This window comes from Nerophis ophidion, linkage group LG09, assembly GCF_033978795.1.
Source record: "Nerophis ophidion isolate RoL-2023_Sa linkage group LG09, RoL_Noph_v1.0, whole genome shotgun sequence".
NCBI classification, from domain to species: Eukaryota; Metazoa; Chordata; class Actinopteri; order Syngnathiformes; family Syngnathidae; genus Nerophis; species Nerophis ophidion.
In genome coordinates this window covers 56,475,607-56,501,685 of record NC_084619.1, presented here as the reverse complement: position 1 = coordinate 56,501,685, position 26,079 = coordinate 56,475,607, and the positions used below count along the sequence as shown (strand labels likewise).

At 37.4% G+C, this 26,079-nt stretch overlaps 1 long non-coding RNA gene and 10 other non-coding genes across 11 annotated transcripts in view; 1 reads left to right on the top strand and 10 right to left on the bottom strand.

Annotated features, from left to right (window-relative positions):
* Positions 1-2,021: 2,021 nt before the first annotated feature.
* Positions 2,022-2,094, bottom strand: trnak-cuu (transfer RNA lysine (anticodon CUU)). Its single transcript has one exon. It is a non-coding gene; the product is annotated as a tRNA-Lys (tRNA).
* A 206-nt stretch (positions 2,095-2,300) lies between these two features.
* Positions 2,301-2,373, bottom strand: trnak-uuu (transfer RNA lysine (anticodon UUU)). Its single transcript has one exon. It is a non-coding gene; the product is annotated as a tRNA-Lys (tRNA).
* Positions 2,374-2,830: 457 nt separating this feature from the next.
* Positions 2,831-2,903, bottom strand: trnak-cuu (transfer RNA lysine (anticodon CUU)). The gene has a single exon. It is a non-coding gene; the product is annotated as a tRNA-Lys (tRNA).
* Positions 2,904-6,733: 3,830 nt separating this feature from the next.
* On the bottom strand, positions 6,734-6,806 carry trnak-cuu (transfer RNA lysine (anticodon CUU)). The gene has a single exon. It is a non-coding gene; the product is annotated as a tRNA-Lys (tRNA).
* A 459-nt stretch (positions 6,807-7,265) lies between these two features.
* trnak-cuu (transfer RNA lysine (anticodon CUU)) lies at positions 7,266-7,338 on the bottom strand. Its single transcript has one exon. It is a non-coding gene; the product is annotated as a tRNA-Lys (tRNA).
* Positions 7,339-8,162: 824 nt separating this feature from the next.
* On the bottom strand, positions 8,163-8,235 carry trnak-cuu (transfer RNA lysine (anticodon CUU)). Its single transcript has one exon. It is a non-coding gene; the product is annotated as a tRNA-Lys (tRNA).
* A 986-nt stretch (positions 8,236-9,221) lies between these two features.
* Positions 9,222-9,294, bottom strand: trnak-cuu (transfer RNA lysine (anticodon CUU)). The gene has a single exon. It is a non-coding gene; the product is annotated as a tRNA-Lys (tRNA).
* A 459-nt stretch (positions 9,295-9,753) lies between these two features.
* On the bottom strand, positions 9,754-9,826 carry trnak-cuu (transfer RNA lysine (anticodon CUU)). The gene has a single exon. It is a non-coding gene; the product is annotated as a tRNA-Lys (tRNA).
* A 990-nt stretch (positions 9,827-10,816) lies between these two features.
* Positions 10,817-10,889, bottom strand: trnak-cuu (transfer RNA lysine (anticodon CUU)). The gene has a single exon. It is a non-coding gene; the product is annotated as a tRNA-Lys (tRNA).
* Positions 10,890-11,348: 459 nt separating this feature from the next.
* On the bottom strand, positions 11,349-11,421 carry trnak-cuu (transfer RNA lysine (anticodon CUU)). Its single transcript has one exon. It is a non-coding gene; the product is annotated as a tRNA-Lys (tRNA).
* A 1,853-nt stretch (positions 11,422-13,274) lies between these two features.
* Positions 13,275-26,079, top strand: part of LOC133559490 (uncharacterized) — a 169,904-nt gene continuing 157,099 nt past the window's right edge. Inside the window, exons 1-2 of the long non-coding RNA XR_009808184.1 lie at positions 13,275-13,410; positions 16,355-16,443. This is a non-coding gene — a long non-coding RNA (uncharacterized LOC133559490). The remainder of the gene's footprint in view (positions 13,411-16,354; positions 16,444-26,079) is intronic.

The window sequence follows — 26,079 nt, the reverse complement described above, 5'->3', positions numbered from 1 at the left end:
GGGCCACATGCGGCCCATTAAGCTTTTTAATGTAGCCCTTCAGACATTCCCAAATTATTTTTTTTTAGATGTTTTAGATGGAAAGTGTTATGCAGAAGGACATTTTTACAACAAAGTTCTGCAAGAAAAGTAATATTATATCAGATTTTAGGTGTTTTTTTTTTTTTTACCCTTGGCGTTCATATTTTGCTGTTTGTTGCATTTTTATAATAAATAATAAAAGGGTTGTACTTGTATAGCGCTTTACTACCTTCAAGGTACTCAAAGCGCTTTGACACTACTTCCACATTTACCCATTCAAACACACATTCACACACTGATGGAGGGAGCTGTCATGCAAGGCGCTAACCAGCACCCATCAGGAGCTAGGGTGAAGTGTCTTGCTCAAGGACACAACGGACGTGACGATGTTGGTGCTAGGTGGGGATTGAACCAGGGACCCTCGGTTTGCGGACGGAGAGGGGGTGGGGGGGGGGGGGGGGTGACGTTATTATGTTGTCAATATTCAGTGTTTTATCCTTCATAGTTAATATTGTAAATCCCACATTCTTTATTTTGAGTTTGTCACTACATCTGTAAGTGCAAGTTAAAGCTCTGAGATGGACTGATGCAAAGTGGAAAAGTGTTCTGTGGTCTGACTAGTCCACATTTCAAATAATTTTTGGGAAATATTCTACACTGTGTCTTCCGGACCAAAGGGGAAGTGAACCAACCAGAGTGTTATTGACGCAAAGTTCAAAAGCCAGCATCTGTGATGGTATGGGGGTGCATTAGTGCCCAAGGCATGGATAACTTACACATCTGTGAAGGCACCATTAATGCTGAAAGGTACATACAGGTTTTGGAACAATGTATGCTGTTATCCAAGCACCGTCTTTTTCATAGACGCCCCTGCTTATTCCAGCAAGACAATGCCAAGCCACATTTAGTACGTGTTACAACAGCGTGGCTTCGTAAAAAAAAAGTGCATGTACTTTCCTGGCCCACCTATAGTCCAGACCTGTCTCCCATCGAAAATGTGTGGCCCATTATGAAGCGTAAAATACGACAGCGGAGACCCCGGATGGTTGAACGACTGATGCTTTACATAAAATAAGAAGAATTCCACTTTCAAAGATTCAACAATTAGTTTCCTCAGTTCCCAAACGTTTATTGAGTGTTGTTAAAAGAAAAGGTGATGTAACACAGTGGTGAACATGCTCTTTCCCAACTACTTTGGCATGTGTTGCAGCCATGAAATTCTAAGTTAATTATTATTTGCAATAAAATGTAACGTTCATTAGTTATAACATCAAATATCTTGTCTTTGTAGTGCATTTAACTGAATATGGGTTGAAAGGGATTTGCAAATCATTTTATTCCATTTATATTTACATCAAACACAATTTCCCAACACATATGGAAACAGGGTTTGTACATTCTGGGTGTCTCCTTCAGTAAAAAAAAAAATAACAATAATCAATAACGTTTATAAGGCGGTCTGTCATAACGTTTTTTGCATTCAATCAGACATTATTGTGAGGTTTTGTATAAGTGCTCCTAAAAATTGATATACCGGCCCCCAGATAAAAAAAATTTCAGTAAATTTGGCCCCCGAGTCAAAATGATTGCCAAGGCCTGATCTAGGAGAACAGGTCGTTCCCACAGCTGACCTCGCAGTGGTCAACGCCCGCTTGTGAATGTTAACCAGCGTGTACACGCCACCGCAAATGTTCCCAAGCATGGCCATTGCTCATACGTCTGTTACGCTGCTGCAATGCACCAACCTGAGTTTGATACCACTTGTCCTCCATCAGTAAGCAGGAGCCTATCCCAGAGGGGTTGAATTGATTAAAACTTGTATTAGTAGATTGCACAGTACATTACATATTCCGTACAATTGACCACTAAATGGTAACACCCGGATAACTTTTTCAACTTGTTTAAGTCGGGTTCCACGTTCAATCAATTCATGGTAAAATTTTGGAATGGAATTGCCACAAGAAGGGCAGATTCATACTGTATCTAGCAAACCTAAATCTCGCCCGATGTGGGGTTCGAACCCACGACCCTGAGATTAAGAGTCTCACGCTCTACCGACTGAGCCAACCAGGCCAGAAATACATCATAAAATCTCAGGTACAAACTGTAATATCTTACTGAGATCATTCAGAACCAAAACCCTTAAAAAAGCAAAACACTCTAACATAAAATCTGCTTAGTGAGAAAAATTATCTTATCAGACAGAAAATAAGCAAATATCACCCTTATTTGAGATATATAATTTTACTTGGATTTCAGTATCTAACAAACCAAAATCTCGCCCGATGTGGGACTCGAACTCACGACCCTGAGATTAAAAGTCTCATTCTCTACCGACTGAGCTAACGGGGCCAAAGCTAGGTCATAAACTCTCAGCAACAAGCTGTAATATCTAACAGAGATCATTTCGGACCAAAACCCTTAAAACAAGTAAAACACTAACATCACATTTGCTTAGTAAGAATAATTATCTTATCAGACTGAAATTAAGCAGAACTTCACCCTAATTTGAGATACTTAACCTTACTTAGATGTCAGTTTTTGCAAAATGTAAATATCTAAGAGCTCCCCCAAACATGTGTAGTCCAACACGAACATTTCTTTTAAAAAACACTTTTAAATTGTATTTAAAATCCCTAAAAAAGATTAAAAACTAAAAAAATACAGTACATATTCAGTACCATTGACCACTAAATGTTAACACCCGAATACATTTTTCAATTTGTTTCAGGGTAATTCATGGTAAAAGTTTAGAGTGGAATTGCCCGAAGAAAGGCAGATTCATACATTATTTAGCAAACCTAAATCTCACCCAATGTGGGGCTCGAACCCACGACCCTGAGATTAAGAGTCTCATGCTCTACCGACTGAGCTAACCGGGCCAAAACAAGTTCATATAACTCTCAGCAACAGGCTGTAGTATCTAACAGAGATCATTTTGGACCAAAACCCTTAAAAGAAGTAAAACACTAACATAAAATTTGCTTAGTGAGAAGAATTATCTTTACAGAGAGAAAATAAGCAAATATCACCCTTATTTGAGATATTTAATCTTACTTAGATGTCAGTTTTTGCAGTGTTAATGTAAATATCTAAGAGCTCCCCCAGACATTTGTAATCCAACACGAACATTTATTTTAAAAAACACTTTTAAATTGTATTTAAAATCCCTTAAAAAGATTTTTAAAAAAAGTACAGTACATATTCCGTACAATTAACCACTAAATGTTAACACTCAAACAAGTTTTCCAACTTGTTTAAATCGGAATCCACGTTCAATCAGTGCTTGGTAAAATTTTTGAGTGGAATTGCCACAGGAAAGGTAGATCCATACAGTATCTAGCAAAGCTCAATCTCGCTCAATGTGGGGCTCAAACCCACGACCCTGAGAGTAAGAGTCTCGTGCTCCACCGACTGAGCTAACTGGGCCAAAACTTGGATACAAACTCTCAGCAATGAACTGTAATATCTTACTGAGATCATTAAGGAGCAAAACCCTTAAAAATGTAAAACAGTCTAACATAAAATCTGCTTGGTGTGAAGAATTATCTTCACAGAAAGAAAATAAGCAAACATCACCCTTATTTGAGATATTTAATCTTACTTAGATGTCAGTTTTTGCAAAATGTAAATATCTAAGAATTCCCTTAAACATTTGTAGTCCAACACAAATATTTCTTTTGAAAACACTTTTAAATTGTATTTAAAATCCCTAAAAAAGATTAAAAACTAAAAAAAATACAGTACATATTCCGTACCATTGACCACTAAATGTTAACACCCAAATAAGTTTTTCAATTTGTTTCAGGGTAATTCGTGGTAAAAGTTTAGAGTGGAATTGCCCCAAGAAAGGCAGATTCATACATCCATTCCTTCCATCCATCCATCCATTTTCTACCGCTTATTCCCTTTTGGGGTCGCTGGCGCCTATCTCAGCTACAATCGGGCGGAAGGCAGGGTACACCCTGGACAAGTTGCCACCTCATCGCAGGGCCAACACAGATAGACAGACAACATTCACACTCACATTCACACACTAGGGCCAATTTAGTGTTGCCAATCAACCTATCCCCAGGTGCATGTCTTTGGAAGTGGGAGGAAGCCGGAGTACCCGGAGGGAACCCACGCATTCACGGGGAGAACATGCAAACTCCACACAGAAAGATCCCGAGCCTGGATTTGAACCCAGGACTGTGGGACCTTTGTATTGTGAGGCAGACGCACTAACCCCACTGCCACCGTGAAGCCCCAGATTCATACAATATTTTGCAAACCTAAATATCGCCCAATGTGGGGCTCAAACCCACGACCCTGGGATTAAGAGTCTCATGCTCTACTGACTGAGCTAACCGGGCCTAAAATGAGTCGTGAACTCTTAGCAATAAACTGTAACACCTACCTGAGATGTTTGAGTACTAACACCCTTAAAAAATTAAAACACTAACATAAAATCTGCTTAGTGAGAAGAAATATCTTTACAGACAGAAAATAAGCAAATATCACACTTGTTTGAGATATTTATTCTTACTTAGATGTCAGTTTTTGCAAAATGTAAATATCTAAGAGCTCCCCCACACGTGGAGTCCAACACGAACATTTCTTTTAAAAAACACTTTTAAATTGTATTTAAAATCCCTTGAAAATATTTTTTAAAAAACAAAAAAAAAAGAAGTACATATTCCGTACAATTGACCGCTAAATGTTAACACCAGAATACGTTTTTCAACTTGTCCACGTTCAAACAATTCATGGTAAAGTTTTAAAATGGAATTGCCACAGGAAAGGTAGATCCATACAGTATCTAGCAAACCTAAATCTCACCCGATGTGGGACTCGAACCCACGACCCTGAGATTAAGAGTCTCATGCTCTAACGACTGAGTTAACCGGGCCAAAACTTGGATACAAAAGCTCAGCAATAAACTATTATATCTAACTGAGATCATTAAGGAGCAAAACCCTTAAAAATGTAAAACACTAACATAAAATCTGCTTAGTGAGAAGAATTATCTTTACAGAAAGAAAATAAGCAAACATCACCCTTATTTGAGATATTTAATCTTACTTAGATGTCAGTTTTTGCAAAATATAAGTATCTAAGAGCTCTCCTAAACATTTGTAGTCCAACACGAACATTTCTTTTAAAAAAACACTTTTAAATTGTATTTAAAATCCCTTAAAAAGATTAAAAACTAAAAAAAAATACAGTACAAATCCCATACAATTGACCACGAAATGTTAACACCCGAATAAGTTTTTCAACTTGTTTCAGGCTAATTCATGGTAAAATTTTAGAGTGGAATTGCTACAAGAAAGGCAGATTCATACAGTATTTAGCAAACCTAAATCCCGCCCAATGTGGGGCTCGAACCCATGACTCCGAGATTAAGAGTCTCATGCAAACCGACTGAGCTAACCGGGCCAAAATGAGTTCACTAATTCTCAGCAACAAGCTGTAGTATCCTACTGAGATCATTTAGAACTAAAACCCTTAAAACAAGTAAAACACTAACGTAAAATCTGCTTAGTGAGAAGAATTATCTTTACAGACAGAAAATAAGCAAATACCACCCTTATTCGATGTATTTCTTTTTACTTAGATTTCAGTTTTTGCAGTGTAAATGTAAATATCTAAGAAGTCCCTCAGACATGTGTAGTCCAACACGAACATTTCTTTTAAAAAACACTTTTAAATTGTATTTAAAATCCCTTAAAAAGATTAAAAACTAAAAAATAAACAGTTCATATCCCATACAATTGACCACTAAATGTTAACACCCGAATAAGTTTTTCAACTTGTTTATATCGGGGTCCACGTTCAAACAATTAATGGTAAAATTTTAGAGTGGAATTGCCACAGGAAAGGCAGATTCATACAGTATCTAGCAAACCTAAATCTCGCCTGATGTGGGACTCGAACCCACCACTATGAGATTAAGAGTCTCATGCTCCACCGACTGAGCCAACCTGGCCAGAAATACATCATAAAATCTCAGGTACAAACTGTGATATCTTACTGAGATCATTCATGACCAAAACCCTTAAAAAAAGTAAAACACTCTAACTTAAAATCTTCTTTGTGAGAAGAATTATCTTATCAGACAGAAAATAAGCAAATATCAACCTTATTTGAGATATTTAATCTTACTTAAATTTCAGTATCTAGCAAACCTAAATCTCGCCCGATGTGGGACTCGGACGCACAACCTGGAGATTATGAGTCTCATGCTCTACCGACTGAGCTAACGGGGCCAAAATTAAGTTATAAAACTCTCAGCAACAAGCTGTAATATCTATTTGAGATCATGTAGGACCAAAACCCTTAAAACAAGTAAAACACTAACATAAAATTTGCTTAGTAAGAATAGTTATCTTATCAGACAGAACTTAAGCAGAACTTCACCCTAATTTGAGCTACTTAACCTTACGTAGATGTCAGTTTTTGCAAAATGTAAATATCTAAGAGCTCCCCCAAACATGTGTAGTCCAACACGAACATTTCTTTTAAAAAAACACTTTTAAATTGTATTTAAAATCCCTTAAAAAGATTAAAAACTAAAAAAAAAAACAGTACATATTCCGTACAATTGACCACTAAATGTCTACAACCGAATACATTTTTCAACTTGTTTAAGTGTTATTCATGGTAAAATTTTAGAGTGGAATTGCTACAAGAAAGGCAGATTCATAAATTATTTTGCAAACCTATATCTCGCCCAATGTGGGGCTTGAACCCACGACCCTGAGATTAAGAGTCTCATGCTCTACCTACTGACCTAACTGGGCCAAAACTAAGTCATAAAACTCTCAGCAACAAGCAGTAATATCTAGCAGAAATTAATTCGGACCAAAACCCTTAAAACACATAAAACACTAACATAAAATTTGCTTAGTAAGAATAATTATTTTATCAGACAGAAATTAAGCAGAACTTCGCCCTAATTTGAGATACTTAACCTTACGTAGATGTCAGTTTTTGCAAAATGTAAATATCTAAGAGCTCCCCCAAACATGTGTAGTCCAACACGAACATTTCTTTTGAAAACACTTTGAAATTGTATTTAAAATCCCTTAAAAATATTAAAAAAAAAAAAAAAAAACAGTACATATTCCGTACAATTGACCACTAAATGTCAACAACCGAATACATTTTTCAACTTGTTTAAGGGTAATTCATGGTAAAATTTTAGAGTGGAATTGCCACAAGAAAGGCAGATTCATACAATAATTTGCAAGCCTATATCTCGCCCAATGTGGGGCTCGAACCCACGACCCTGAGATTAAGAGTCTCATGCTCTACCGACTGAGCTAACTGGGCCAAAATTAAGTCGTAAAACTCTCAGCAACAGGCAGTAATATCTAACAGAAATCAATTCGGACCAAAACCCTTAAAACAAGTAAAACACTAACATAAAATTTGCTTAGTAAGAATATTTATCTTCTCAGACAGAAATTAAGCGGAATTTCACCCTAATTTGAGATACTTGACCTTACGTAGGTCTGCCTCACAATACGAAGTTCCTGCAGTCCTGGGTTCAAATCCAGGCTCGGGATCTTTCTGTGTGGAGTTTGCATGTTCTCCCCGTGACTGCGTGGGTTCCCTCCGGGTACTCCGGCTTCCTCCCACTTCCAAAGACATGCACCTGGGGATAAGTTGATTGGCAACACTAAATTGACCCTAGTGTGTGAATGTGAGTGTGAGTGTTGTCTGTCTATCTGTGTTGGCCCTGCGATGAGGTGGCGACTTGTCCAGGGTGTACCCCGCCTTCCGCCCGATTGTAGCTGAGATAGGCGCCAGCGCCCCCCGCGACCCCGAAAGGGAATAAGCGGTAGAAAATGGATGGATGGATGGACCTTACGTAGATGTCAGTTTTTGCAAAATGTAAATATCTAAGAGCTCCCCCAAACATGTGTAGTCCAACACGAACATTTCTTTTAAAAACACTTTGAAATTGTATTTAAAATCCCTTAAAAATATTAAAAAAAAAAACAAAAAACAGTACATATTCCGTACAATTGACCACTAAATGTCAACAACCGAATACATTTTTCAACTTGTTTAAGGGTAATTCATGGTAAAATTTTAGAGTGGAATTGCCACAAGAAAGGCAGATTCATACAATAATTTGCAAGCCTATATCTCGCCCAATGTGGGGCTCGAACCCACGACCCTGAGATTAAGAGTCTCATGCTCTACCGACTGAGCTAACTGGGCCAAAATTAAATCGTAAAACTCAGCAACAGGCAGTAATATCTAACAGAAATCAATTCGGACCAAAACCCTTAAAACAAGTAAAACACTAACATAAAATTTGCTTGGTAAGAATATTTATCTTATCAGACAGAAATTAAGTGGAATTTCACCCTAATTTGAGATACTTGACCTTACGTAGATGTCAGTTTTTGCAAAATGTATATATCTAAGAGCTCCCCCAAACATGTGTAGTCCAACATGAACATTTCTTTTAAAAAAACTTTTAAATTGTATTTAAAATCCCTTAAAAATATTTAAAAAAACAAAAAAACAGTACATATTCCGGACAATTGACCACTAAATGTCAACACCCGAATACATTTTTCAACTTGTTTCAGGGTAATTCATGGTAAAATTTTAGAGTGGAATTGCCACAAGAAAGGCAGATTCATACATTATTTTGCAAACCTATATCTCGACCAATGTAGGGCTCGAACCCACGACCCTGCGATTAAGAGTCTCATGCTCTACCGACTGAGCTAACTGGGCCAAAACTAATTCATAAAACTCTCAGCAACAAGCAGTAATATCAAACAGAAATCAATTCGGACCAAAACCCTTAAAACAAGTAAAACACTAACATAAAAATTGCTTAGTAAGAATAATTATCTTATCAGACAGAAATTAAGCAGAACTTCGCCCTAATTTGAGATATTTAACCTTACGTAGATGTCCGTTTTTGCAAAATGTAAAAATCTAAGAGCTCCCCCAAACGTGTAGTCCAACACGAACATTTCTTTTAAAAAACACTTTTAAATTGTATTTAAAATCCCTTAAAAATATTTAAAAAAAAAAAAAAAAACGGTACATATTCCGTACAATTGACCACTAAATGTCAACAACCGAATACATTTTTCAACTTGTTTAAGTGTTATTCATGGTAAAATTTTAGAGTGGAATTGCTACAAGAAAGGCAGATTCATCCAATAATTTGCAAGCCTGTATCTCGCCCAATGTGGGGCTCGAACCCACGACCCTGAGATTAAGAGTCTCATTCTCTACCGACTGAGCTAACTGGGCCAAAATCAATTCGTAAAACTCTCAGCAACAAGGAGTAATATCTAACAGAAATCAATTCGGACCAAAACCCTTAAAACAAGTAAAACACTAACATAAAATTTGCTTAGTAAGAATAATTATCTCATCAGACAGAAATTTAGCAGAACTTCGCCCTAATTTGAGATACTTAACCTTACGTAGATGTCAGTTTTTGCAAAATGTAAATATCTAAGAGCTCCCCCAAACATGTGTAGTCCAACACGAACATTTCTTTTAAAAAACACTTTTAAATTGTATTTAAAATCCCTTAAAAATATTAAAAAAAAAAAAAAATACGGTACATATTCCGTACAATTGACCACTAAATGTCAACAACTGAATACATTTTTTAACTTGTTTTAGGGTAATTCATGGTAAAATGTTAGAGTGGAATTGCCACAAGAAAGGCAGATTCATACATTATTTTGCAAACCTATATCTCGCCCAATGTGGGGCTCAAACCCACGACCCTGAGATTAAGAGTCTCATGCTCTACCGACTGAGCTAACTGGGCCAAAATTAAGTCGTAAAACTCTCAGCAACAGGCAGTAATATCTAACAGAAATCAATTCGGACCAAAACCCTTAAAACAAGTAAAACACTAACATAAAATTTGCTTAGTAAGAATATTTATCTTCTCAGACAGAAATTAAGCGGAATTTCACCCTAATTTGAGATACTTGACCTTACGTAGATGTCAGTTTTTGCAAAATGTAAATATCTAAGAGCTCCCCCAAACATGTGTAGTCCAACACGAACATTTCTTTTAAAAAAACTTTTAAATTGTATTTAAAATCCCTTAAAAATATTTAAAAAAACAAAAAAACAGTACATATTCCGGACAATTGACCACTAAATGTCAACACCCGAATACATTTTTCAACTTGTTTCAGGGTAATTCATGGTAAAATTTTAGAGTGGAATTGCCACAAGAAAGGCAGATTCATACATTATTTTTCAAACCTATATCTCGACCAATGTAGGGCTCGAACCCACGACCCTGCGATTAAGAGTCTCATGCTCTACCGACTGAGCTAACTGGGCCAAAACTAAGTCATAAAACTCTCAGCAACAAGCAGTAATATCAAACAGAAATCAATTCGGACCAAAACCCTTAAAACAAGTAAAACACTAACATAAAAATTGCTTAGTAAGAATAATTATCTTATCAGACAGAAATTAAGCAGAACTTCGCCCTAATTTGAGATATTTAACCTTACGTAGATGTCCGTTTTTGCAAAATGTAAATATCTAAGAGCTCCCCCAAACATGTGTAGTCCAACACGAACATTTCTTTTAAAAAACACTTTTAAATTGTATTTAAAATCCCTTAAAAATATTAAAAAAAAAAAAAAAAAACGGTACATATTCCGTACAATTGACCACTAAATGTCAACAACCGAATACATTTTTCAACTTGTTTAAGTGTTATTCATGGTAAAATTTTAGAGTGGAATTGCCACAAGAAAGGCAGATTCATACAATAATTTGCAAGCCTGTATCTCGCCCAATGTGGGGCTCGAACCCACGACCCTGAGATTAAGAGTCTCATGCTCTACCGACTGAGCTAACTGGGCCAAAATCAATTCGTAAAACTCTCAGCAACAAGGAGTAATATCTAACAGAAATCAATTCGGACCAAAACCCTTAAAACAAGTAAAACACTAACATAAAATTTGCTTAGTAAGAATAATTATCTTATCAGACAGAAATTAAGCAGAACTTCGCCCTAATTTGAGATACTTAACCTTACGTAGATGTCAGTTTTTGCAAAATGTAAATATCTAAGAGCTCCCCCAAACATGTGTAGTCCAACACGAACATTTCTTTTAAAAAACACTTTTAAATTGTATTTAAAATCCCTTAAAAATATTTAAAAAAAAAAAAAATACGGTACATATTCCGTACAATTGACCACTAAATGTCAACAACCGAATACATTTTTCAACTTGTTTCAGGGTAATTCATGGTAAAATTTTAGAGTGGAATTGCCACAAGAAAGGCAGATTCATACATTATTTTGCAAACCTATATCTCGCCCAATGTGGGGCTCGAACCCACGACCCTGAGATTAAGAGTCTCATGCTCTACCGACTGAGCTAACCGGGCCAAAACTAAGTCATAAAACTTTCAGTAACAAGCAGTAATATCTAACAGAAATAATTTCGGACCAAAACCCTTAAAACAAGTAAAACACTAACATAAATTTTGCTTAGTGAGAAGAATTATCTTATCAGCGGAAAATAAGCAAATATCACCTTTATTTGAGATATTTAATCTTTCTTAGATTTCAGTTTTTGCAGTGTAAATGTATATATCTAAGAGTTCCCCGAGACATTTGTTGTCCAACACGAACATTTATTAAAAAAAACCCTTTTAAATTGTATTTAAAATCCATTAAAAAGATTAAAAAAAAACAAAAAACAGTACATATTCCGTACAATTGACCACTAAATGTTAACACCTGAATACATTTTTCAAATTGTTTATATTGGGGTCAACATTCAGTCAATTCATGGTAAAATTTTAGAGTGGAATTCCCACAAGAAGGGCAGATTCATACAGTATCCAGCAAACCTCAATCTAGCCCGATGTGGGACTCGAACCCACGACCCTGAGATTAAGAGTCTCATGCTCTTACTGAGATCATTCAGGAGAAAAACCCTTAAAAAGTTAAACACTAACATAAAATCTGCTTAGTGAGAAGAATTAACTTTACAGACAGAAAATATGCAAATATCACCCTTATTTGAGATATTTAATTTTACTTAGATTTCAGTTTTTGCAGTGTAAATGTAAATATCTAAGGGCTCCCCCAGACATTTGTAGTCCAACACGAACATTTATTTCAAAAAACACTTTTAAATTGTATTTAAAATCCCTTAAAAAGATTAAAAAAAATAAAAAACAGTGCATATTCCGTACAATTGACCACTAAATGTTAACACCCGAATGCGTTTTTCAACTTGTTTAAATCGGGGTCCAAGTTCAAACAATTAATTGTAAAATTTTAGAGTGGAATTGCCACAAGAAAGGCAGATTCATACAGTATCTAGCAAACCTAAATTTTGCCCGATGTGGGACTCGAACTCACGACCCTGAGATTAAGAGTCTCATGCTCTACTGACTGAGAACCGGGCCAAAATTAAACCACAAACTCTCAGCAATACACTGTAATATCTTACTGAGATCAATTAGGAGCAAAACCCTTAAAAAATTAAAACACTAACATAAAATCTGCTTATTGAGAAGAATTATCTTTACAGACAGAAAATAAGCAAATATCACACTTGTTTTAGATATTTAATCTTACTTAGATGTCAGTTTTTGCAAAATGTAAATATCTAAGAGCTCCCCTAAACATTTGTAGTCCAACACGAACATTTCTTTTAAAAAACACTTTCAAATTGGATTCAAAATCCCTTAAAATTATTAAAAAACAAAATAAAATAAAAACTGTTTGTGAATTCATTGTGAAGACTTGTGTCAGTATTTTTTTTATTTCCTTTGTTTGTTTACCTATATTGTTCTCTTTTATGTGGACTTTTCTATGGCTCACCTTTTTTTGTACAGCAATTGCACGGATTTATTGCAAATCAGTAAAGGACAAGCGGTAGAAAATGGATGGATAGACATTTGAATGCCCTGTTTGTATTTTAAAAAAAGTTCTGTTAAAACAACAATTTAATGGCAGCCATTTAATCAAGCAGGTGTGTTCTTTTTCAAGGATGCGACATGTTTGACATAAGAAGGGGGAGGTTCAATTCCACACATATATGCATTTGATTAAAAGTGTTTGTTTTTTTTTAATTTGGATAAAAACGGATAAAAAGTCATTTGAAATAAAACCAATACAATGTAGTTTTAATATCAATGTAACTTTATTGTTCATGTTCATGTTTTAAAAGTACACAATGCACTCCTGATCCAATGGTTTAGTCCACATGACTTTCAAAATGGAGGGAAATGAAGGTCCTGACTGTAAAGGATGGCCATTTTTGTCTGGTTTGACATGGTTTTGTTTTTTTATGAAAGTCCAAAATTAAAAGAAAAGACGGGATTTTCGGTTACGAGATCTGTCGACTGGCGAGGATGAAGGTAAGGGCCTGAAGCGCTACTTTCCCATTTAAAGACCTACTGAAATAAGATTTTCTTATTCAAATGGGGATAGCAAGTCCATTTTATGTGTCATTCTGGATCATTTCGCGATATAGACATATTTTTGCTGAAAGGATTTAGTAGAGAACATTGACGATAAAGGTCGCAACTTTTGGTCGCTAATAAAAAAGTCTTGCCTGTACCGGAAGTAGCAGACGATGTGCGCGTGATGTCACAAGATGTGGAGCTCCTCACATCCTCACATTGTTTACAATCATGGCCACCAGCAGCGAGAGCGATTCGGACCGAGAAAGCCACGATTTCCCCATTAATTTGAGCGAGGATGAAAGATTCGTGGATGAGGATAGTGAGAGTGAAGGACTAGAAAAGAAAAAAAAAGACAGGGCAGTGGGAGCGATTCAGATGTTATTAGACGCATTTACTAGGATAATTCTGGAAAATCCCTTATCTGCTTATTGTGTTACTAGTGTTTTAGTGAGATTATACTGTCGTACCTGAAAGTCGGAGGGGTGTGGCCATGGGTGTGGTGACCACCAGTGTCTCTGAGGGAAGCCACGTTTCTCGACGAGGTGAACCGAAGGCAGCCGGTCGGGCCGGGCTGTGCTTTTTTTTTTCCACTCCTCCACGGTAGAAGCATTCCACGTTCGGGGGCCGCCGGTCGGAAGAGGCAAGACACTCCGCAGCTGCCTCTTTGACAGGTGCACGATGAACGACGCAAGCTCTGCTCATGTCTACGGTAAGAGCCGACTTATTATCACAATTTTCTCACCGAAACCTGCCGGTTGACATGTGGTCAGGAACTATGTTTGCTTGACCGCTCTATTCCATGGTAAAGTTTCACCTTCGGGAATGTAGACAAGGAAACACCGGTTGTGTTTGTGTTGCTAAAGGCAGCTGCAATACACCGCTTCCCACCTCCATCTTTGTTCTTTATAGTCTCCATTATTAATTGAACAAATTGCAAAAGATTCAGCGACACAGATGTCCAGAATACTCTTTAATTATGTGATTAAAGCAGACTACTTATAGCTGGGATCGGGCTGGAAAATAATGTCCGCTACAATCCGAGACGTCACACACAAGCGTCATCATACCGACGTTTTCAACAGGATACTTCGCGAGAAATCTAAAATTGTAATATAGTAAACTAAACCAGACGTATTGGCATATGTTGCAATGTTAATATTTCATCATTGATGTAAAAACTATCAGACTGCGTGGTCGGTAGTATATGGTTTCAGTAGGCCTTTAAACCTGATAATGGTGTTGTCTTGCGGCCATTTTGTGCCCACATAGAAGGTTTTATGCTGTTGTGTAGTTTTTGCATTATGTTGCTCAGTTGTACGTCGTGAAGAGGTCAACATTCAGAGAGGCTGACTGAAATGTATTGACAAGCGCAAGATGATGAAGTTAAGGGTCATGCGTAGGAACTCTGTGTTGTGGTGACTCGCGGCCATTTTGTGCCTTGACAAGTTTTTAGGCTGTTGTGTTATTTTTTTGTCTTCATTTTTTTTTTTGTTCTACATCATGCAGCGGTCTTTCAACATTCAGAGGAGGTTTACTGAAGCGTATTAGCAAGAGCTCTCTTGACAGGCAATGAAGAAGGTAAGGGTCATGCTAACAACTCAGCGTTGAGTTGTTCTGCGGCCATTTTGTGCCTGGTAATAAGGATTTGAGGTTGTTTGTGTTGTTTTTTTTGTGTTAGATTGCTCAGTTGTACGTCATGATGAGGTCAACATTCAGAAAAGAGGTGTACTGAAGTATATTAGCAAGAGTTCTCTTGTTAAAGAAGGTAAGGGTCATGCAAAAAAACTCGGTGTTGAGTTGTCCTGTGGCCATTTTGTGCCTATGTAGATTTTTAAGCTGTTGTGTTGGGTTTTTTTTTCGTTTTATGTTGCTCAGTTGTACATAAAGAAGATGTCGGTTAACATTATTGAAGTATATTACCAAAGCTCTCTTGACAGGCAATTATTAAGGTAAGGGTCATGTTAATTTTCCCATTTAAACCTAAGTGTGGCGGTATCTTGCGGCCATTTTGTGCTTTGACAGAAGTTTTTAGGCTGTTGTGTTGTTTTCTGTGTTCACATTTTTTATTTGTATGTCATTAAGTGCGCCGTCTTCAGTAATGCGGACGCTGTATCGATCCATTGTGGTGAAGAAGGAGCTGAGCCGGAAGGCAAAGCTCTCAATTTACCGGTCGATCTACGTTCCCATCCTCACCTATGGTCATGAGCTTTGGGTCATGACCGATAGGACAAGATCACGGGTACAAGCGGCCGAAATGAGTTTCCTCCGCCGGGTGGCGGGGCTCTCCCTTAGAGATAGGGTGAGAAGCTCTGTCATCCGGGAGGAGCTCAAAGTAAAGCCACTGCTCCTCCACATGAAGAGGAGCCAGATGAGGTAATTTGGGCATCTGGTCAGGATGCCACCCAAACGCCTCCCTAGGGAGGTGTTTCGGGCACGTCCGACGGTAGAAGGCCACGGGGAAGACCTAGTCTGGGCTTCCCTGCTTAGGCTGCTGCCCCCGCGACCCGACTTCGGGTAAGTGGAAGAAGACGGGTGGATGGATGTCATTAAGTGGTCTTTCAATATTCAGAGAGGAGGTTTACTTAAGTATATTAGCAAGAGCTCCCTTGACAGGCGATTAAGAAGGTAAGGGTCATGCTAACAAACTTAGTGTTGTATTGCCCTGCAGCCATTTTGGGCCTAAATAAAAGGATTTTAGGTTGTTGTGGGTTTTTTTTTTTTTTTTGTGTGTGTTAGATTGCTAAGTTGTACGTCATAATGAGGTCTACTGAAATATATTCCTGAAGAAGGTAGGGGTCATGCGAACAAACTCAGTGTTGAGTTGTTCTGCGGCCATTTTGTGCCTGTATAGGTTTTAAGCTTTTGTGTTGTTGTTTTTTTGTGTTGTGTTGCACAGTTGTACATACAGAAGACGTCGGTTGACATTCAGAGATGAGGTCTATGGAAGTATATAACCAAGAGCTCTCTTGAAAGACAATTATAAAGGTAAGGGCCATGCAAATTTTCCCATTTAAACCTAAGCGTGGTGGTGTCTTGTGGCCATTTTGTGCCTTGACAGACGTTTTAGGCTGATGTGTTTTTTTTTGTGTCCAAATTTTTTATATGTATGTCATGAAGTGGTCTTTCAATATTCATAGAGGAGGTTTACTGAAGTGTATTAGGAAGAACTCTCCTGACAGTCGATAATGAAGGTAAGGGTCATAGACCAGAATAGATCTGTATTGTCTTTGTACATTGTACAATGAAATTGTAAGCAAAACCTAATTTAGTGCAAATTCATAACAACACATGAAAACATACAAACATAGATAAATAGACTAAAATACATAAAATTACCAAGCACACAGCTCACATGCACAGTCATTCTTGTCTTGTCTGCTGGTATCAGGCAAGGACAAGTCACAGGTTGAACAAATCCTCAGTGCCGAACTCCTTAATATTTGCACCTGGCTTGGTGACAACAAGCTATCCATACACTTAGGTAAAACGGAATCCATCCTATTTGGGTCCCATATCAACCTTAAGAAAGTCAGTGACTTCACTATAAAAGTGGGTGACGTTGTTATCACCAGAAAAGATGAGATCACCTACCTAGGTTACATTCTAGAGGCTAATCTTTCCTGTGATAAAATGGCAACCAAGGTCATCAAAAAGGTCAACCAAAGAACGAAATTCATCCACAGAATCTCCTCTGGTCACTAAAAGCACCTTGAAGATTCTAGCTATATTTGTACCATAAATTGACTTAAGTGGACCCCTTAAAAAGGTTGAAAACTTATTCGGGTGTTACCGTTTAGTGGTCAATTATACGGAATATGTACTGAACTGTGCAATTTACTAATAAAAGTTTCAATCAATCAATCAAAAAGCAGGAACTCTCATTCAACCCTTTTTCGATTACTCTTGCACCTCCTGGTACCCCAGCAACTTCAAAACCCTCAAATCTATACTCTAAACATCCCAGAACAAGCTAGTCCGGTTACTTTTAGACCTCCACCCCAGATCACACTTCATTCCAACCCACTTCTCAAAAGTGGGCTAATTCAGGGTGGAGGACAGAGTAAAACAACTTGCATTGAGCCTAGTCTATAAAATCCGCTACACCTCCCTGATACCGAAGTACATGTCAAACTACTTCCTTAACGTAAATGACCGCCATAACCACAACACCAGGGGGAGCTCCACAAACCACGTTAAACCCAGATTCCGATCTAACAAAGGTCTTAACTCATTCTCTTTCTATGCCACATCAATGTGGAATGCACTCCCAACAGGTGTAAAAGTAAGTGCATCTCCATCCTCCTTCAAAACCACTCTAAAACAACACCTCCAGGCAACTTCCACCCTTTACTAATACCCTCCTCCATTCACATCCCATCTCCCCGGATTGTAAATAATTTAATGTAAATAATCAAATGTATTTCTAATGTATATACTTGTTCCTATGCTATCTGAACTCACCATGTTCTCTGCTCGCTGTACATATCCTACTAAGTAAGACCTACACTGTTTCAATGTCCATTTCTCTGTTGATGCAATTGTTGATGACTAAAGTACTGATATCAACCAAAGCTCCTCATCCCACCCCCCGGATTGTAAATAATGTAAATAATTCAATGTACATACTATGATGATTAACTTGTGTGATGACTGTATTATGCTGATAGTATATATTTGTACCATGAATTGATTAACGTGGACCCCGACTTAAACAAGTTGAAAAACTTATTGGGGTGTTACCATTTAGTGGTCGATTGTACGGAATATGTACTAAACTGTGCAATCTACTAATAAAAGTTTCAATCAATCAATCAAAATGTTCAGCGACCCTATTGCTCTTCGGTCAAAATTGTTCTTAAATCTGTTTGTCCGGCATTTTATTGTCCTGTATCTCCTGCCCGAGGGCAGCAGTTCAAAAAGTTTATGTCCAGGGTGAGATGGGTCCCTTATGATGTTTTGGGCCTTTTTGAGACACCTGGCACTGTACAGTTCATCCAGGGAGGGGAGAGAGCAGCCAGTGATCTTCATGGTAGTTTTTATGACCCTCTGAAGTGCATTTCTCTCTCATGCTAGCAAACTCAGTGTTTTGTTGTCCTGCGGCCATTTTGGACCTAAATATAAGAATTTTGGATTGTTGTGCTCTTTTTTTGTGTTCAATTGCTCTGTTGTGCGTCATGAAGTGGTCTTTCAACTATCAGAGAGGAGGTTTACTGAAGTGTACTAGCAAGAGCTCTCTTGACAGGCAATGAAGAAGGTAAGGGTCATGCTAACAAACTCCTTGTTGCGCCGTCCACCGGCCATTTTGGGCCTAAATATAAGGATTTTAGGTTGTTTTGTTTTTTTTGTATTAAATTGCTCAATAATGAGGTCTAATGAAATATATTAGCAAGAGTTCTCTTGAAGAATAAGGTACGAGTCATGCTAGCAAACTCCGTGCTGAGTTATCCCGCGGCCATTTTGTGCCTGTATAGGTTTTAAGCTTTTGTGTTTGTTTTGTGTTTTATATTGCTCAGTTGTACATAAAGGTCAACATTCAGAGAAAAGGTCAACTGAAGTATATAACCAAGAGCTCTCTTGAAAAGCAATTATAAAGGTAAGGGCCACGCCTTATCAGCAAGAATTCTCTTGATGAAGAACGTACGAGTCATGCTAACAAACTCCGTGTTGAGTTGTACTGCGGCCATTTTGTGCCTGTGTAGGTTTTAGGCATTGTTTTTGTTTTTTTTGTTATGTTGCTCAGTTGAACGTAATAAAGTGGTTTATTGAAGTGTAGTAGCATGGGCTCTCTTGACAGGAAATTGTAATGATAAGGGTCGTGCTAATTTTCCCATTTAACAGTTCCTTGACAAAAGTTTATAGGCTTTTATGTTCAATTTTTTTTATTTTTTTAATCATGGACTGGTCTTTCAACATTCATAGAGGAGGTTTACTGAAGTGTAATGCAAGAGCTCTCTTAACAGGCGATGAAGAAGGTAACAGTCATGCTAACAACTTAGCTTTGAGTTGTTTTGCGGCCATTTTGTGCCTCGGTATTAGGTTTTATGCTGCTATTTAGTTTTTGTGTGTTAAGTTGCTCAGTTATACATCACGAAGTGGTCATTCAACATTCAAAGAGGAGGTTTACTGAAGTCTTTTAGCGAGAACTGTCTTGACAGGCGATGAAGAAGGTAACGGTCATGCTAACAACTCAGTGTTGAGTTGTCTTGCGGCCATTTTGGGCCTGGATAGTAAGTTTTAAGCTGCTCTGTTGTTGTTTTTTTTTGTGATATGTTGCTCAGTTGTACGTCATGGTCTTTCAACATTCAGAGAGGAGTTTACTGAAGTGTATTAGCGAGTGCTCTCCTGACAGTAACTGTGATCCATGAGCGACAAGCAAAGGTCACCACGTTATAAAGTGTCTTCACGTCGGCTTGACATTATCAAGAGGGGCTATATTTATTTTCCATTGATCTCATGTACAATAGGTCACAGTGACTTGGTCTCACCACTTATTATTATTACTGTTGTGACTTCCTCTGCCGTGAAAGCGCTACCTCAGCATGGCGCTAAGCTAGCCTGTGATGATAATGACCAGCATCATTTATGCAAATGTAATTAGAACGCGGAATATGATAGCGCAGCGCGGGGTGCCTGGTGAAAATTTATGTGGTGCCAGCTAAACATTCAATTTAAATATTTCATCTGGAGGTGATGAATTAAATTGCAGAGGGAAGGGTTGTGTTCGCTGAGTGGGAGGGGGTCTCACTGATGTTAAACCGAAGGCTCGAGTCGGAATGGTGCGTCCGTCGGCGTCCTACTTCTCTTAATGTCACATTAGAATATTTTTTTCAGGGCATTATTTACCCAAGGGCAGAGGTGTCCAAACCTTTTACAATGAGGGCTACACACTGAAAAATTAAAGCATGCTTTGGGCATTTTCATCAATTTATCAATCAATGCTTACTTATACAGCACTAAATCCCGAGTGTCTCAAAGGGCTGCACAAGCCACAACTACATCCTCGGCACATATTTGATATTTTTCATTTGCAAAATCCATACAATATTTAAATTTTTTTAACTTTTAGGGATCCTCTAAAGTTTGATCATGGGCAGATAAAAGGGTCTCAGTCATAAAAATTAAAAATGTTATATATGTATGTTATATGTATATATACATGTATGTATGTATTTATGCATATATATATATATATTTTTTTTCCCAATGCTGTCTGATGTGAACTTTTTTTTTTTTTTAATTCGTTACACACTTTTTTTTAACTCTTTTTTTTAAATTTTTAATGTTTTTTTTTTTATGGCAAACACTCAAAATATGCATTGTTTTACATCCTAAATTTTCCAATGTGGAATATTAAATGTGAAGTAATTGGAACCTTAAAAAGGTCAATAATTCATAACGTTAATTTCAAATCGATATTTTTGAGAAATTATCGGGGGTTTTTTAATCCAACTAAAGTTCCTCAGGAATCCAAAAGGGCCTAACTCCAAAATCTTTAGATCAAATTCAGATATATCCATCAATTATGTTTTTCTTTGTTTTTTTCCTTTTTATCATAGGAAACTTTGTTGTTGTTTTTAGCGGGAAACACACTAAATATCCGATATTTTCCCCCAAAGTGGAAGATTTGAGGTAAAGTAATTGGAGCCTTCAATAAGTCAATAACTGATTTTAATTCAATGTTATTTTTGAGCAATTGTAGTTTTAAAGAATAAACACCTTGCAGGCCAGCTTTGTGTTATTGGTTAACATTGCACCTTTTTCTCATTACATTTCACCTGTATGCTATTTTATTCCTCTTTTTAAAGTTTACTGGTAATGATAGTATTTGTAGAATATTCCACACTTTGCACACCTTTGCCCTAATGGTTTGTTTACTTGTCAACGACCTGTTTACATTTTTTACTTTCATGTACAACAGTATTTGGGGTTTTGGCTCAGACTACCTCTGACCAATCTACGTCTTAACATATGTGTGCACAAGTGCAACCTGACGGAGCCTGGAGCCTGTCCTAGCTGCACTTTTAAAGTAGGCAATTGTACAGAATTAATTCATTTGATGTGGATACAATGGACAGGATTTTAATGAGAAGACCAGAGAGACCACATTTATGCAAATACTATTGTTGGTCCAAAGATACAGTTGGATGCAAATACTATATATATTGATTATTTACTAAGCTTTGAGCGGTTACTGCTAGTATTGTACCTTGCTATCACTCTTTGTTTGAAGGTTATCTACCTATCCTGAAAAGCTCCTGTGATAGATGTGATGTGAAATAAACCCAACAAAACCAACTGGAGTTGAGATCATAAAGCGCCCTTTACGATTTTCTCGGCCTATGCAGGCAGTTTAAAGTCCTGAAGAACATGACTATAAGAACGCTGTCATCCACCATCGTTGTTTAGTCGTGGCGTGTTTTTGTAGTTGTTGTAAACAAACCACTTTTCAGTGAAAGTTAGGACTATTTGCTTTTAGGCCAATTTTAACATAAACAATCAACCAAAATGATGACCATTTTGAATCCCTTTCTGTTTCTTGTATAATCGGCCCCTTTGTGGTGGAATATTGTCAGGTTGAGATGGAGTCAGTCCTCTGTAGATGTTGTGCATAATATTAAATGTGACCTTATTTTTTATATTTACATAATAGCAGCCCTCTGGATTTCATTGCTGTCTTGACCTCTTTTGTTTTTCATTCAGACATTAGTATATGTACTCTGAATACTCGCTAAGGAGTGTCTTATGTTTTTACCAACCCCTACCAGTATATGTACAGTCATGTTGTACATATAATGAACACAAATGTAAACAAAACACTTGTTTTTTTTCTCTAATTTTTCACGAGTTGAACTCCAAGATCTAAAACTTGTACTATGTACACAACATATTCAACCTATTCCTCTCAACACTGCAAAAACTGAAATCTAAGTAAGATTAAATATCACCAATAAGGGTGATGTTTGTTTATTTTCTGTCTGATAAGATAATTATTCTCACTAAGCAGATTTTATGTTAGTTTTTTACTTGTTTTAAGGGTTTTGGTCCTAAATTATCTCAGTAAGATATTACAGCTTGTTGCTGAGATTTGATGACCTATATTGAGTAAAACATGCTGGAAACTAGAATATCAAATGTTGCAAAGCTGTGTCATCAACACTCAAGCATAAACCTGCTTTTTTAAAGCAATAATTTCTTATTTCAAGCATGAAAAATAATAATGACTTTGACACAATTGTGTCTCATAATTAAAAAAGATAACAGCCAAATGGAATTTGCTGTTTTATTTTCAATGAAGCAATAGAAAAGACGTACTCATAAAGTACTACAGTTGGCACAGTACCGTAAACTGACAGTTAATATTTAAACATTTAACATTTCTAACAATTTTGAACATAAATAGTTCAAGCACATTCAGATAAGTTCTTCAAAATTACAATTAAGTAAAATTTGGCCAGGGGCCGGGCTGTATATATGCGCACTAATTGACTGAAAGAGCATGCATTTGGCGCGATGATGTCATGTTGTCGATGGAAAAATGCATTTTTAGACCATATGATTTGCCTGAGCGGTTAGTAGTTCCATTAAGAACAATAAATCCGTTTTTAGTATAAGTTTGCTGGTTTCAAGAAATGTAATGCCGAGCGCATATCATTATGTCAAAATAATGGCACTAGCATTTACTTCATTTAAGAATATTTTTCAACATATTCAGCAAAACGTTTTCTTTGTTTTCCTACCAAGAAAAGTGCATTTGTTATCAGTGGGAATATACTTATTTTAAAGTATTTTTGGGTTCATTAAAGTTAGCTAATTTTACTTGTTTTGGAAAGTCTTGACGAGCCAAATTTTCTTGTTCTATTGGCATATAATTTTGCTTAGTTTGAGTAAAATACCCCTCATTTTTGTAATTTTTTTTTTCTTGTTTTTGAACACTGTCTTTTTGCAGTGAAATAATGTTCACAAATCTGTCTTAAGCTGTGTTAGTGAGCATTCCTTCTTTGCTAAGATAATCACAGGTGTGACATATCCAGATGCCGATTAAACAGCATGATAAAAGGCCCCTTTGCCATGATTTTTTCAGTCCGGCCCTCGTGTGCACTGATTTTCCTCCTCGCGCCCCCTGAGTTAAAATTAATTTAACAACCCTGGACCAAAGCATCTTGTTTAAAACAGGTATAAAAAAAAACGTTCGGATAACAGGCAGTTCAAAAGATAAAAACAGTTTAAAGTTTAATGCTGGGTTAAAAACCAGTGATTAGAAATGGGTTTTAAGTAGGGGTGGGCAAAAATATCGATATAGCAATAGATCGCGATACGTTCTCTTCCAATTCAATATCGATACTCAAAGTTTGAATATCGATAAAAATAAAAATAAAAAATCATGTTTTTTAGACGGACTGTAAATGCAGTGCGACCTCCGCTCCGCCAGGTGTCGCTGTGCCGCTACCTCACTGCAAGGCGTTTGCACTCTTCTTCTCGTTTTTCCCCGGCTGTTGCAGTGAGGCAGTGGAGCTGAAAAACCCCAAAACAAAACAAGCAAGCATGGAAAGTAAACTTAAACTAGAGACGCCCTCGAACTTTAACGCCCTCGAAAAGAAGTCAAGTACAAGTAGACCCATTCATGTATGAGTATCTTGGTTACAAATTTTGTTTTGTTTAAATAAAAATATTATGCACAGTTTTTTATTTTTCTCATACATTTCAGCTCTGTGTGTTAAGTAACATTAAAGTGCTCCTGCAATATGTATGCATAGACATATTTTACTTTTCTACATACATTCAGTGAAGTGTTCAAACAGTCACACACAGTTCTTGTCCGGGGAGACAAGTGTGTGAACTTAATTTTGTCATTTAAGGTCAAAGGGAAGAAGCTGCACTTTATTTTGTATTTTCAATTTCAGTGTGTGTGACACACTACATTTTATTTGGAGTATTTAATCTAAGTTCAGAAGAAACATGATGCACTGAGGTTTCAGTTCAGTTTGTGGACACTGACCCACACTGCACTTTGTGTCATTGTGCTCAGGGAGACTAACAATAATGCACACTGCACTTTTCAATGTGTTTCAGACATTGTGTTGTTCATGCAAATATGTTGTAACTTGTGCTTGTATAGTTAAAATAAAATGGCATGGGTAACTTGAATTACATTTGCCTCAGTTTGTTCCGTGAATTATCACTATCATCTGATGTACATACAACTCAGATTTTAAGATGCATAATGCATTTTACATTTTTCAGTTAACTATGTAGAATATTGCAATATATCGCATGTATCGCAAAACTTTTAATATCGCAATATTGTATCGTATCGTGACACAAGTATCGTGATGCGTATCGTATCGTGAGGTCCTTGCCAGCCCTAGTTTTAAGTAGCCTCTTAAAAGTAACCAAAGAAGGGGCCTGTCTCACATGGTAATGGAGATCATTCCAAAGTCTGGACTTTAAAGGATATTTATACTAAATGTATGCTAGCATGTCTTCCAAAGTATTTTTACCACAACCCATAGGGGGCGCCCCACATGTCATTTACAGTCATGTGCCACCATTAACACGCCCCGTACTTTTGTAATTGTTGTCGACAACTGTACAAAGTTGTACGCATTTCTCTCTGTACTTGATATCCTGATCTTTTTTTACACACATGCTGACTCGTTCATCTTGCTTGTGGTGTGTCTGTGTGTGTGTTTGCAAGCATCTTTTTGTGTCCCTGGCAGCTCGACAGCTGGCTGCCAACATGAGCGTCGAGGTGGCAGACGACGTGTTGTGTTGTGTTTCTGCAAAAAGTGCGTTAAACAGACGGGCGATTCCACGAGAGTGTCTTTGTGCCATACTAGACGTGTGTGTGTGTGTGTGTGTGTGTGTGTGTGTGTGTGTGTGTGTGTGTGTGTGTGTGTGTGTGTGTGTGACAGGTGCCAAATCCTATGTCAGGGGTGAGGTCTCACCCTCCCGTCCCTCCTTTGCCAAGGTGTCTACAGTCGTGTGCATGGCGTCAGCAAGTGAACACCTTTCACCCCCCCACCCCACACACACACACATAGGTCATTAGCCTTTTGCGCTAACAACAAGCCCCGAGACAGGTTGAAAACATGCAAGGGAGACGGGGGTGAGGGGGATCCGGCGCATGCAAATGTCAGCGTTGTGTATTTTCTGCCGGGATGTCAGCTTTGTTCCGCAGATTTCCACCATGGCTTCCATTAGCAAGTTTATTCAGAAGCTTCCATTTCGGCGATGTGTGTGTCAGATGTTGCGCTAACATCTGTTGCCAATTTAATTAGTCACATTTGTATCATCTTGGCTTGTGATCTCACCTTGAGTCTGTTTGAAGACTAAAGTTCTCTAAAGAACACAAGGAAAACCAGCAGTTTGGTTCTTTTATGAATTTATTTATTTAACAGAACAAGTACCCAGAATCTATTGCAGCACTAACTCTTCCAGGACGCTACAATATACACACCCTGCTACCCCCGCCCACCTCAACCTCCTCATGCTCTCTCAGGGAGAGCATGTCCCAAATTCCAAGCTGCTGTTTTGAGGCATTTAAAAAAAATAATACACTTTGTGACTTCAATAATAAATATGGCAGTGCCATGTTTGCATTTTTTTCCATAACTTCAGTTG